This window comes from Brassica oleracea, chromosome C2 (genome assembly GCF_000695525.1).
Source record: "Brassica oleracea var. oleracea cultivar TO1000 chromosome C2, BOL, whole genome shotgun sequence".
NCBI lineage: Eukaryota > Viridiplantae > Streptophyta > Magnoliopsida > Brassicales > Brassicaceae > Brassica > Brassica oleracea.
The window spans coordinates 39,707,674-39,718,932 of record NC_027749.1 but is presented as its reverse complement, the minus strand read 5'-3'; the positions used below and the strand labels follow the sequence as shown (position 1 = coordinate 39,718,932).

The following is an 11,259-nucleotide window of genomic DNA, read 5'->3' as shown; positions in this document are numbered from 1 at the left end:
ACTAAATAAAGTTCTCTTTCCAAGTAAATACAACATACTAAAAGAATATGTCAAAACTGTATTTTATTAAAAAATGCATTGAAAAAAAAATTGACACTTTGTAAAACAAAATTGTATATTGACACTCTTTTTTTTTTTGTTCACTGTAAATTGACACTCTTTATAACATAAATGAAGGATATGACAGCATTTCTAAATGTAGAATGTGGATTTGGTATGAGTCCATGTTAATTCCAAAGATAGAATAGAACTATAAAAATTACAAATTTCACCCGGACGAGCTAGCTCAACTGGTAACACATCAGACTCCGGTTTGAGAGGTCACGAGTTCGAGTCTCGGGCGGGGAGGAGTGTCCAGGGCCGTAATGGTACAGACGCATGCTGGCTCCGAGCCTAGGAGGGGATTAGGGCCGAAGGCCCGAACCCCGATTGGTAAACAAAAAAAAAAAAAAAAAATTACAAATTTGTAACTTTGATGGGTTTTTTGTTAATGGTCGTACAGATACAAAAGCTGGATGGATTATCTGCAATGAGTCAGGACAGTATATAAAGGAGCAGGACAAGCATGCATTAGGGAACAATGAATGCTTTATAGAGTGGTTTTCAAACATTGATAGTTGCTATTCAATGTTGTTGGAGCAAATGTATCAAACGAATCATTTTGAAGGGGATTACAAACAATTAGTGAGTATGGTAAACAAGGAATCCATGAACTTTAGTCTATTAAATTATGTTCGAGAAGTTTAGTATTGGATTAGAAAGTTTGAGAGAGCATCGACGATCGATCAAAGACAATCTAACAAACCAGAAGATTTACTCACCACCAAAGATGTTTCATATATTTTACTCTCCTAGTGACACTTTATCTTATGACTATTTTGATTCTAATTTATAATCATTTACGTTTGGAAAACAAAAATGTTACAAATCGTTCCATTATTTCTCGAAATTTCTAAAGAAACCCATAATCCAAAAAATAAAGCACCTTTTTTTCATTTTGGTTGAATAGTTTGGGTTTTTAATTTTAAAATAAAACAGCTTTAAAAGTAGGCGAATTTCAATTTTACGACAAATTTAATACAACTTTTTCAAATTTACACTTATAGAATAACCATTTTTTAATGGGCTTTTTGAAAATATGATTCAAAACTTGAAGTTAAACACAAAACTAACTCATGTTTTTTCTGGAACTTTGACTTGTCTTTTTAACCCCCAAAGTTCAGACTATTTACGAAAATGCCATTATTTTTTTTCTTTTCGAAAATGCATATTTTACACTATCACTCTCATCTTCCTCAAGTATTCACAATATTGCAATTGCCATGAATACACCAACCACCATGAACACCCAATTTGAAGCTCATAATGCACCTAAAAATCGATTTACACTCTTTCTTTCTCAATTCTTATGAACTAAAAACAACATCTCTTTACTTTCTCTTCATATTCATATAAATAGAACCCAAGATTTTGATTCTAAATTTTTTATGGTTCATAGAGCCATTGAAGGTTACGATTCTCGGTGGGTTACTTTCGTTTGAGCTTTTGTGTGCTTGGGGAAGACTTATGAGTGCTAAGGAAGTTATCTCACTAATTTAAGGTATGAAATCGAGATTTTATCCAGATATGTTCGCCTAAAAGACTTTAGGGTAAGTGTTTGGCTGTAGAAGAGTTACATATAAGTCTTCTGGTCAATGCAGATGTTAGTTTTGCAATTGACTTTTAAATATGTTTTTTTTATACGACTTCTAAGTCGTCCATTTTTGTTTGTTTAAAAAAAATCTTGAGGAACCCAGTGACGACTTCCATGTAAGTCGTCTAGGATAAACAAGTTAGTTTTGTATTTGACCTGAATGTGTCAGAAATTTAACTTCTTCTGGGCGACTTACTTGTAAGTCGTCCAGTAGAAAACCAAAAATTCAATATTTTATTATAACGAGACGACTTCCATGTAAGTCGTCTCAGGTTAGTTTTGCAATTGGAAAATAAAAAAAATATATATTTTTTTCTAGACGACTTACACGGAAGCCGTCCAAGATAAGCAATGTTTGCCAGACAACTTTCATGGAAGTCGTCCAAGATTTTATTCCGAGATTCTGGTCAAACATTGCTTATCTTGGACGGCTTCCGTGTAAGTCGTCTAGAAAAAAATATATATTTTTTTTATTTTCCAATTGCAAAACTAACCTGAGACGACTTACAAGGAAGTCGCCTCGTTATAATAAAATATTGAATTTTTGGTTTTCTACTGGACGACTTACATGGAAGTCGTCCTGGGAAAGTCAAATTTCTGACACAATCAGGTCAAATGCAAAACTAACCTGTTTATCCCAGACGACTTACATAGAAGTCGTCTCTGGTTTTTCGAGATTTTTTTTAAAACAGAAGTATGCCAATATTTACAAAGCAAGACTTCCAAAGAAGTCTGCTGTAGAGACGACTTCTCTGGAGGTCCGACCTTTGTAAAATTTTAATTGCAAAAATGACCTAAATGAATGACTTCTACAGAAGTTTACCAGAAGACATCCGTGGATGTCGTCTGCGTCAATGTTTAATAAACTTGCAATTTCTCTAAGACTATAAAGAATTTTTAACATTTTCTTTTTAATTCATGTTTATTAATCAATATTTGGGCTACTTAATGAATTTTATAACTTAATTGGTGATATTTATGAGGTTATCAACATTCATGTTAATTAAAGTTTCTAGGTAATGTGCTTTTAACTCATACATGTTCTATGTTTGCTAATTTGTTTTATTTTGAATTTTTGCAAATGGATCGTCAGTTACATGCAGTGTATGGAGAATGGTTGTTGAAAGTTGGTTGTTGAAATTTTGTGGTTGATAAGTTCAAAGGAGCGAGACTGTTCTTTTTGAGTGAAAGTTCGACACATGTTGAACTTGTTGCAATGGCTAAAGAAGATTATAACCTGGACATGAACACCGAGCCTGTGGAGTTAGCCTACTCGTTACCAGAAACAATGATGCAACAGATGGCTCCAGACACCCTTCATATTCATGTTACAAGTGATAGACAAGTTCAGAACTTGCTCGAGATAACTAAAACGCATGAAGTACGTCTTTGAGTATCAAGCTTTAGCAAGATGAGAACGGTTCCAGAGGAAGGGGAAGAAGATGATGAAGGGGATGAAGCTGATGAGGGGGATGAAGATGATGACGATATGGCTGAAGATGAAAATCATGATGGGGGGGGGTATGATGGGGAGGAGGATGGTGCAGAGGAGGATGTTGATATCCCTGATGTTGCTGAAGCGGTTGATGATGCTGAGGATTACAGTGAGTATGCAAGGGTTAAAGATGAGGATGAGGAAGAAGATGATGAAGGGGATGAAGCTGATGAGGGGGATGAAGATGATGACGATATGGCTGAAGATGAAAATCATGATGGGGAGGAGTATGATGGGGAGGAGGATGATGGGGAGGAGGATGGTGCAGAGGAGGATGTTGATATCCCTGATGTTGCTGAAGCGGTTGATGATGCTGAGGATTACAGTGAGTATGCAAGGGTTAAAGATGAGGATGAGGAAGAAGATGATGATATGTGTTTTGAAGATTACAAAGGGACATATGGTAGTGAATGAGGAAGATCGAATGCTAACAAGATCTATGTAAACCAGAGTTTTGCTAGTAGGGATGCACTGGTTTCAGAGATGCGGTTGACAGCGGTGAGGCGTAAATTCTCCTTCAGAATATACAAGTCAACGAAAACTCTCCTTGTTGCAACATGTCGTGTTAATGGTTGTGGATGGGAGATCAGAGCGAGTGTGAAACATGGGACAAACACGTTTTGGGTAACCAAGTATGTGGAAACGCATACATGTTATGTGGCAGACAGAATCGGTCAGCGGAAACACTGTACTCCGAAGTATATTGGTAGGCTTTTCATAAATCGTGTTGGAATCATTGATGGGTTGAATCCACATCATATCAAAGATGAAATGAAGAACATGTTTGGCATGACACTTGATTACACCACTTCGTACAGAGCATTTTTATATGCACAAGAATTGGTGAGAGGATCAGCGGAAGATGGATATGAGCGACTGCCTTCATATATGGAGCAAATCAAAGCAGCAAATCCGGGTTCAGTCACTCGTATAGAACTTGATTCTCTGAATAGATTTAAGTATATATTTCTCTCATTTGGAGCTTCTACCTGAGGTTTTCAGTATCAGAGAAGGGTCATTGTGGTCGATGGGACTCACCTAAGTGGGAAGTATGAAGGTGTTATGTTAGTCGCCGCCGCGCAAGATGGTAATTTTCAGATATTTCCATTGGCTTTTGGGATCGTAGATGGAGAAAATGATGAATCTTGGGAATGATTTTTCACAAAATTGGCGAGTTGTGTATCTGATGAGTATCCTCCTCTGATAGTCTCCGACCGGCACGCGTCCATTAAGAGTGTGTGTGATAAGGTGTTTCCTTGGGCTACCCAAGGAATATGTTATTATCACCTTCAATAGAACATTGTCAAAAAGTATAAAAGGAAGCATCTCTTGTACTTGGTGAAAGGTGTTGCTTATGCTCATACACTCTACGATTTTGACCGGTACATGGATGAGATAAGGAGTGCAAACCCAGAACTTGCAACGTATTTGAAGAATGCCGACGTACAACTATGGTCAAGGGTTCATTGTCAGGGAGACTGGTACAACATAAAAACGAGCAAGATCGCTGAATCTATTAATTCCGCACTAAATCGAGCTAGAGGATTTCCGATTCAATTCATGTTGGAGTTCATAAGGGGCAAGCTATCAAGGTGGTTTTGGAAAAAGAGAGAAGATGCTTTGAGTCTCACAACTCAACATAGTCGCGGGGGGGACTTGCTTGTTGTTCGATCGAAGATAGCGGATATGATGTCTGTCTAACAAATTGATGGATGGTGATTTTTTGTGAAAGGTGGCAAAAAGGACTGTGTTGTTGATTTGGAACATCAAAAGTGTGATTGTGATGTCTATGCAGTCGAGAAAATACTTTTCTCTCATGCTATAGCAGCTGGATCATATGCTGGTTTGAATATCTCCATACTTGTATGCCCGGTCTACTCAAAGGATACTTTGTTTGTAGGATACTCAGAGAACATAAATCCTTGTGTTGGAAAACAAGTTGAGGCACACACATGCTTTCCTCCGGAAGTAAAGCGTGGTCCAAGGAGACAGAAGAAATCAAGATGGCAATCTTGGTTGAATCTATCTAGGATGAGAGGACGCACACCCCGGAAGCAACACATGGTTTATAAATGCTCAATCTGCAAAGAAACTGGCCATACGAGTCCACAATGTAAGAACTGACGTGGACGACCTTCTCGTTAGTCGTCCAGAAGACTTAACTCCTCGAAGACCTTATTACTAGTCGTCCGGAAGACTCAACTCCTTCTGGTTAGTCGTCCGGAAGACTTAACTCCTAGTCGTCCAGGAGACTTAACTCCTTCTGATTAGTCATCCAGAAGACTATATATCTTCTTATATGTTATGACTTTGTGTTATGAACTTATATGTGTTATCAACTTCTCTGTATTACGAATTTATGTGTTATGGGGTTTATGTGTTATGAATTTATATGTGTTTTGAACTTATCTGTGTTATGAAGTTTATATTTTAATTGTGAAATTGCAACTTAAAAAGATAACAAGTCCACCATTAGATTAGATTATCGGAAAGGTTACTACACTACCAAACTAATTTTCTATGAAATGATAGTTTGGTAGGAGGATAGGTTACAAAAAACTACATCCTATCATGACCCTGTTAAATAAAAACAACATCTTTCCTAATCTATCATACAAAAGCACATTTCATCCCACAAGTTCAAGTACAAATAAAACATCATACATCATTAACCTTGCTTGTCATAAGTTCCCATGTTCTCATCATTGTCTTCGTTCTCTTTTTCATGGCATTTAGGAGTCTCCTTAAATATATCCAAAACCATCTTCTCCCTTATAGCCTTCGCGTTCTTATTACAAAACTCTGGAGGAAATGACATCCCAAGAGCATGACATCCGATGTACTTCAGAGTGAACACGCCACAATCACCAGCTCGGCACTGAGGTACTCCAACGGTAACTCTCTCATATGTGTCTGGCTCCAGTGTGTGTTGGACACATTGTTCGCCAGAGCCAGCGCACACAACAAGTAGATAAGGGACCATTGTGACAAAAGGCTCCATTACCACATTAAGATCTTCATGGCTAATATGTGATATAATGTTGTCTCAGACGACTATGTGCTTCTTAGGGATCGAGATCCATATAGCAATCCAATGCTCGTTCCTAAAGTTCACTGGCACATAAATATCATCCACATCCAACCCCCAAACCTTCATAGATAAGCAAAATGTTGGTACTATGCCTGCATGATAATTTCACGCCCCACCAGGGAGTCTTCTTCCTAAACCGTTGAGATCTCCCTTGTCGCTTTTAAATTATGGGTACTTGTGGGACCACTGCCGAGAAAATACATGATCAAGAAAACCCATTCTCTTGCTCCTGAAATGTTATGAATTATCTTAGTACCGTTGCCTCAGTAAATTAATAAACGTATCCATATACTGCATATAAAACAATACAAGTCAGAGAGTCTTATCAGAAGACTTAATAGACGACTTAGCCGTAAGTCGTCTCATAAGTCTTCTCTAGAAGATATAACATACGACTTAGCCGTAAGTCGTCTCATAAGTCTTCTCTAGAAGACATAACAAAAGACTTACAGGTAAGTAAATAGCAGAAGACTTACCCCGTCGTTCAGCCATCCTAAGGGGGTTCGGAGGAGGTTATAAAACTAACTTGAACATCTACGTAGTTTTTTCTCCATAGGTGTTTTATAATAACTGCAAACACAAAATGTAGATAAGCAATCATTTTTTGTAGACTAAAGGAAGCTATTATGGGACATTCTCTCACTTACGGATCAAGATTCACCCAGTCAGTGAGCAACTTCGACATCTTCTTGTCAACGGGTGCAAAAGGATCATAGCCTTGGCCAACCCTATTGTTTGGAATGATCAGTTTTTTCAGTGTTGTTTCCCTTAAAAGGAGATTGATCTGAGGCAGCAAGTTTCCTTTCTCGCTATCTCTTTCCACGGACATGTTCCATAGCCTTAGTCTTCTTTGTCTACCTTCTAGCATCCCCCTGCTGTAGATCTGAAACAGTGGGTACTCCTTTGTACAATACAAGAATGCTAGATTCACCACTCTGTTCTGGAGGTTTCACCTCATGCTCCTTCGCTATCACAAGACTCAACTCTTTTGAGGAACTCGGTTCTTGGGCGTCATTCTGTCCTGCTTTCACTTCATTCACACTTTCACTCTGCAATTTTGATGCACAAGATGGGTTTATAAAATATTAACCAAAGATCCAATTCACACATCAAATAATAACCAAAGATCCAATTCACTCATGTTCTGACATACAATGGTTCATCCAAGCACACACAAGAAACAAAGCACATCAGTCCTTATTCCTAACACTTTGCCTAGTGATTCTCTTCTCTGTGATTTTGGGAGAGGTTTTGGTACTAATCACGGGTTCGTGCACACGTTTAGGCGGACTTGAAGTTGTGATTTGAAGATCATTAGATGCAGTCTCGTTTTTGGTGATTCCCACCTTCTTCTCCACAGCTTCCATCTTATCCCCCAGCAACTTCATCTCCTTAAGGCACATCCCAAACCCATCCCTCGTGGCATCAGTTATACACTACAGAAAATGTGGGTATTAATAACATCGTAGTATAGTGGTTTTAACATTTCTACTATTGTATACCAACACTGGCCTTTCTAATAGCGTTCATAAAATATAAACGCTATGGTTGTAATCGCGAGAAAATAAAATAATTTAGCCGTGTTAATTTGGTAAGTGAAGGCGCCTTACCATTGCAGATCAAAAAATAAATGCTATAGTATATGAAAAAATATATTAAATTTGAGTCGACAAGTACAAAAGTTAAAATTAAAACCCTTTGCTCTTCACTCTCTTCACTTTCTTCACTCTCTTCATATTCCCCTAGAATCAAAACCTTTGTTCTTCATAGTTTCGAGGAAAATCCTGAGAGTTCTCTCGAATGGAAGCTTCAATTGGTATGTTCTCATCGATTTGATTCTTAGTCTCGATTAGAATGTTTCCTCCATTCAATTATGAGTTCCTTTTTCTGTTTTTGATTGGTATCTCATCGATTCGACAAACATGCATGTCGAAGTTTGTGATTTTAGGTTTCCATTTTGATTTTGGGTTTCGATTTTGATTCATGTGAAAGTTTGTGATTTTGCCGATTTTGATTTTGGGTTTCTATTCTTAGTTTCTGTTAACATTCATGTCCAAGTTCGGTTTCGATTTTGATTTTGAATCTGTTCTTTGTTTATCAGTTTCAGAAATGGCAAAGACAAGAGGAGGAGGACAAGTTGGTTCTCGTCGGAGTAGACGTAATCAAGGCTTGGAGGAGGACAAGTTGGTTCTTTTATAAATCCTTAGGTTTCGAAATCGATATTTTCATATGGCGTTTTCATCCGGAGAAAACGCCGGAGGTTTTGGAGTCAGCTCCTCACCGTCTCCAATCGCCGTCTGGTATCCCTCGTCGTCGCAGTCAGCTCCTCCCCATCTCGGAGCTTCACCATGACCAAGCTTCTTCGTCTTGCTCTGCTGTCATCGTTGGGCTTCAGATCCGGCGAAGAGAAAGCTTCGATCCTCTGCAATGGTGGAGTTTTACATAGTTGCAAGACAGGTCCCTCAACTTCTACTTTTTATTTCTGATCTTTGTTTCCAGAGCAGCCCAAGTGTGAAGGTAACTATGGTAATTCTCTACCTGTCCGTAGGATTATTGTAAAGCGTTATTGCCTTTGGATGGACATTACTGGGGGAAAGTTAAGGACTTGGCTTCTTCTATGAGCGAGTTTGGTTTGATCTACTTCAGAGTACTTGTTGAGGTATTAAGGCAAGTGTTCATTGATTGAGTAGAAGATTTATTTTGTTTTGTTCTAATGCGCACATGATTTTATGTTTGGATTAGATTAAATGGCTTATTAAGCTTTCAAAAATTCATGAAGTCACTGAAGTTCCAAGCTTTAGCAAAGATGATGTGGTTTACTTGCAAGGGATCATCGATGGGTTTAGCATGGATGATGCATTGGAAGTTAAGAAGATTGAGAGAGTAACGAATCATGATATGAAGGCTGTGGAGTATTTCTTGAAATAAAAGTGTGAATCACATCCACATATTGCTAAGGTTACAAGTTCTTACGGTTTGGGGATTTAGTTTATTTCTTTGGTGCCATGTAACTAAGTTTATGTATCTTTTAATCAATTTCAGGCTCTTGAGTTTTCCCATTTTGCTTGCACGTCTGAGTACATCAACAATCTTTCCCATGGTTTGATGCTTCGAGAAGCACTTACTTTGGTCATACTTCCAGCCATGGATGACCTCATCAAGTCAGTCTCTCTGATGGCTAAGGACTTTGCGTATGTCCCCATGCTTTCACGACTCTAGGGAAGGAAATGGCGATTCGAAGAGAGAAGATATCTTTCAGAAACTAAGATCAAGGGCAAATTTGCTGGTGCTGTTGGGAACTACAACGCTCATATATCAGCATATACTAATATCGACTAGCCTAATGTTGCAGAGGAGTTTGTTACTTCTCTCGGTTTAACCTTTAACCCATACGTTACTCAGGTATATACTATATAGCTTATCTTCATTACATTTCTCGCATATATCATTGAGTGATTGTTCTCTCATGGTTTTTTTGCAGATTGAGCCTCGTGACTATATTGCTAGACTCTTTAATACCATTAGCCAGTGAATTCGATTGACTTTGAGAACAGTGAAGGGAATCTAGGTAAAGCTAACGCTGAGCTTACTTTCCTCAGCATGAAGCTTCCCTTTTCACGAATGCAGCTTGACTTAACTGATTCAACTGTCTTGAGGAACATGGGTGGAGTTTTAGGACACTCTCTTCTTGTTTACAAGAGCGCCATACAGGGAATCAGGAAGCTCGGTTAAAAAAAGATTTCGATCAAACTTGGGAAGTCCTCGCTGAACCGATACAAACTGTAAATCTCTCTCTACTTTCTATTCTTCTGTAACGATCTAGCTACTTGATGTATCTCACTGATTCATGATGTATTATCTTAAAAGGTGATGAGGAGGTATGGAGTTCCAGAGCGGTATGAGAAACCGAAGGAGCTGACAAGAGGAGGAGCTGTGAATGAAGAAAGCATAAGAGAGTTTATCAAAGGATGGTTTATGCTTGAAATATTGGTCTATGGCGATAAGATTCTCAGCTAGTTCAAAATTCTCAAAATGTAATTTTGTGTTGAAGTCTCTAATCTTTAGTTCATTTTTCATGTATAGACTTTTAGTTCATGTTTTCATCATTTCATGTATTGACTTTTTGTGTTTTAAAATTTTAATGGAAAATTATATTAATGTTCAATAAGTGGAACCATGCTATATTTAAAATTTTGATTTGTAAAGAACACTCTTTTATGATTGTTCAATAAATTTGAAATTTCATAATAGAATAAAGATTATGTTTATTAAATCTCTGTATCACATCCAAATTATATTTATTAATGATTTACTTGTGTTTTATTAGAGTGAATTATATTTGTTAATGATTTTAAAAGCAACAATTAATAAATAAAATTTGAGTAAGCTCTAAATTTTTAATATCTAATCTTAAAATATAAAGATAACACACAGAGTAATACGATAAAAAGAAAATTCAGCACTAATAATAAATTAGAAAAAAAAACAAAAAAAAAACTTTTTTTTACCTCAAGTTCTAAACCCTAAATATGCCCTAAACCCTAACTACTGTGGGAACTGAAATTCGCACTGTCGATTTCCGTTTAAATAAGGAAACTAGGAAAACCCTAATTTCCCAGAGGTCCCGGATCTCTGCGAGAGCCAACGACAAGTGACCAAATATATGCGGAAATCATGAAAAGATAACAAACGAGTTTAGAGAAAACAGTAGATCTTATTTCGAGTCCGCGTAAGAGCGTTGCGATCATTACAAGAGATCATAAAAGCTTTGGCCGCAAAGACTGTCAGCGAGTTACTTAGTTCTAGCGGCCTAAAAGCTCAAACCTAGTTGAGTCGCAGCTCGATAACAAAAAACGAAAAAAGATACATAAAAGGTTTTTGATTGATTTTGGACTGAACCTTGTTAAAGGCTGCCTACGTACCCCTTTCGAGGATCAAGCCGAACGTAGTTCAATTGATAGAGCTGGACAAGAGACCGAA

At 37.6% G+C, this 11,259-nt stretch overlaps 1 pseudogene; it reads left to right on the top strand.

Moving 5' to 3' along the window:
* Positions 1-8,388: 8,388 nt before the first annotated feature.
* On the top strand, positions 8,389-10,444 carry LOC106324202 (annotated as a pseudogene).
* Positions 10,445-11,259: the final 815 nt, after the last annotated feature.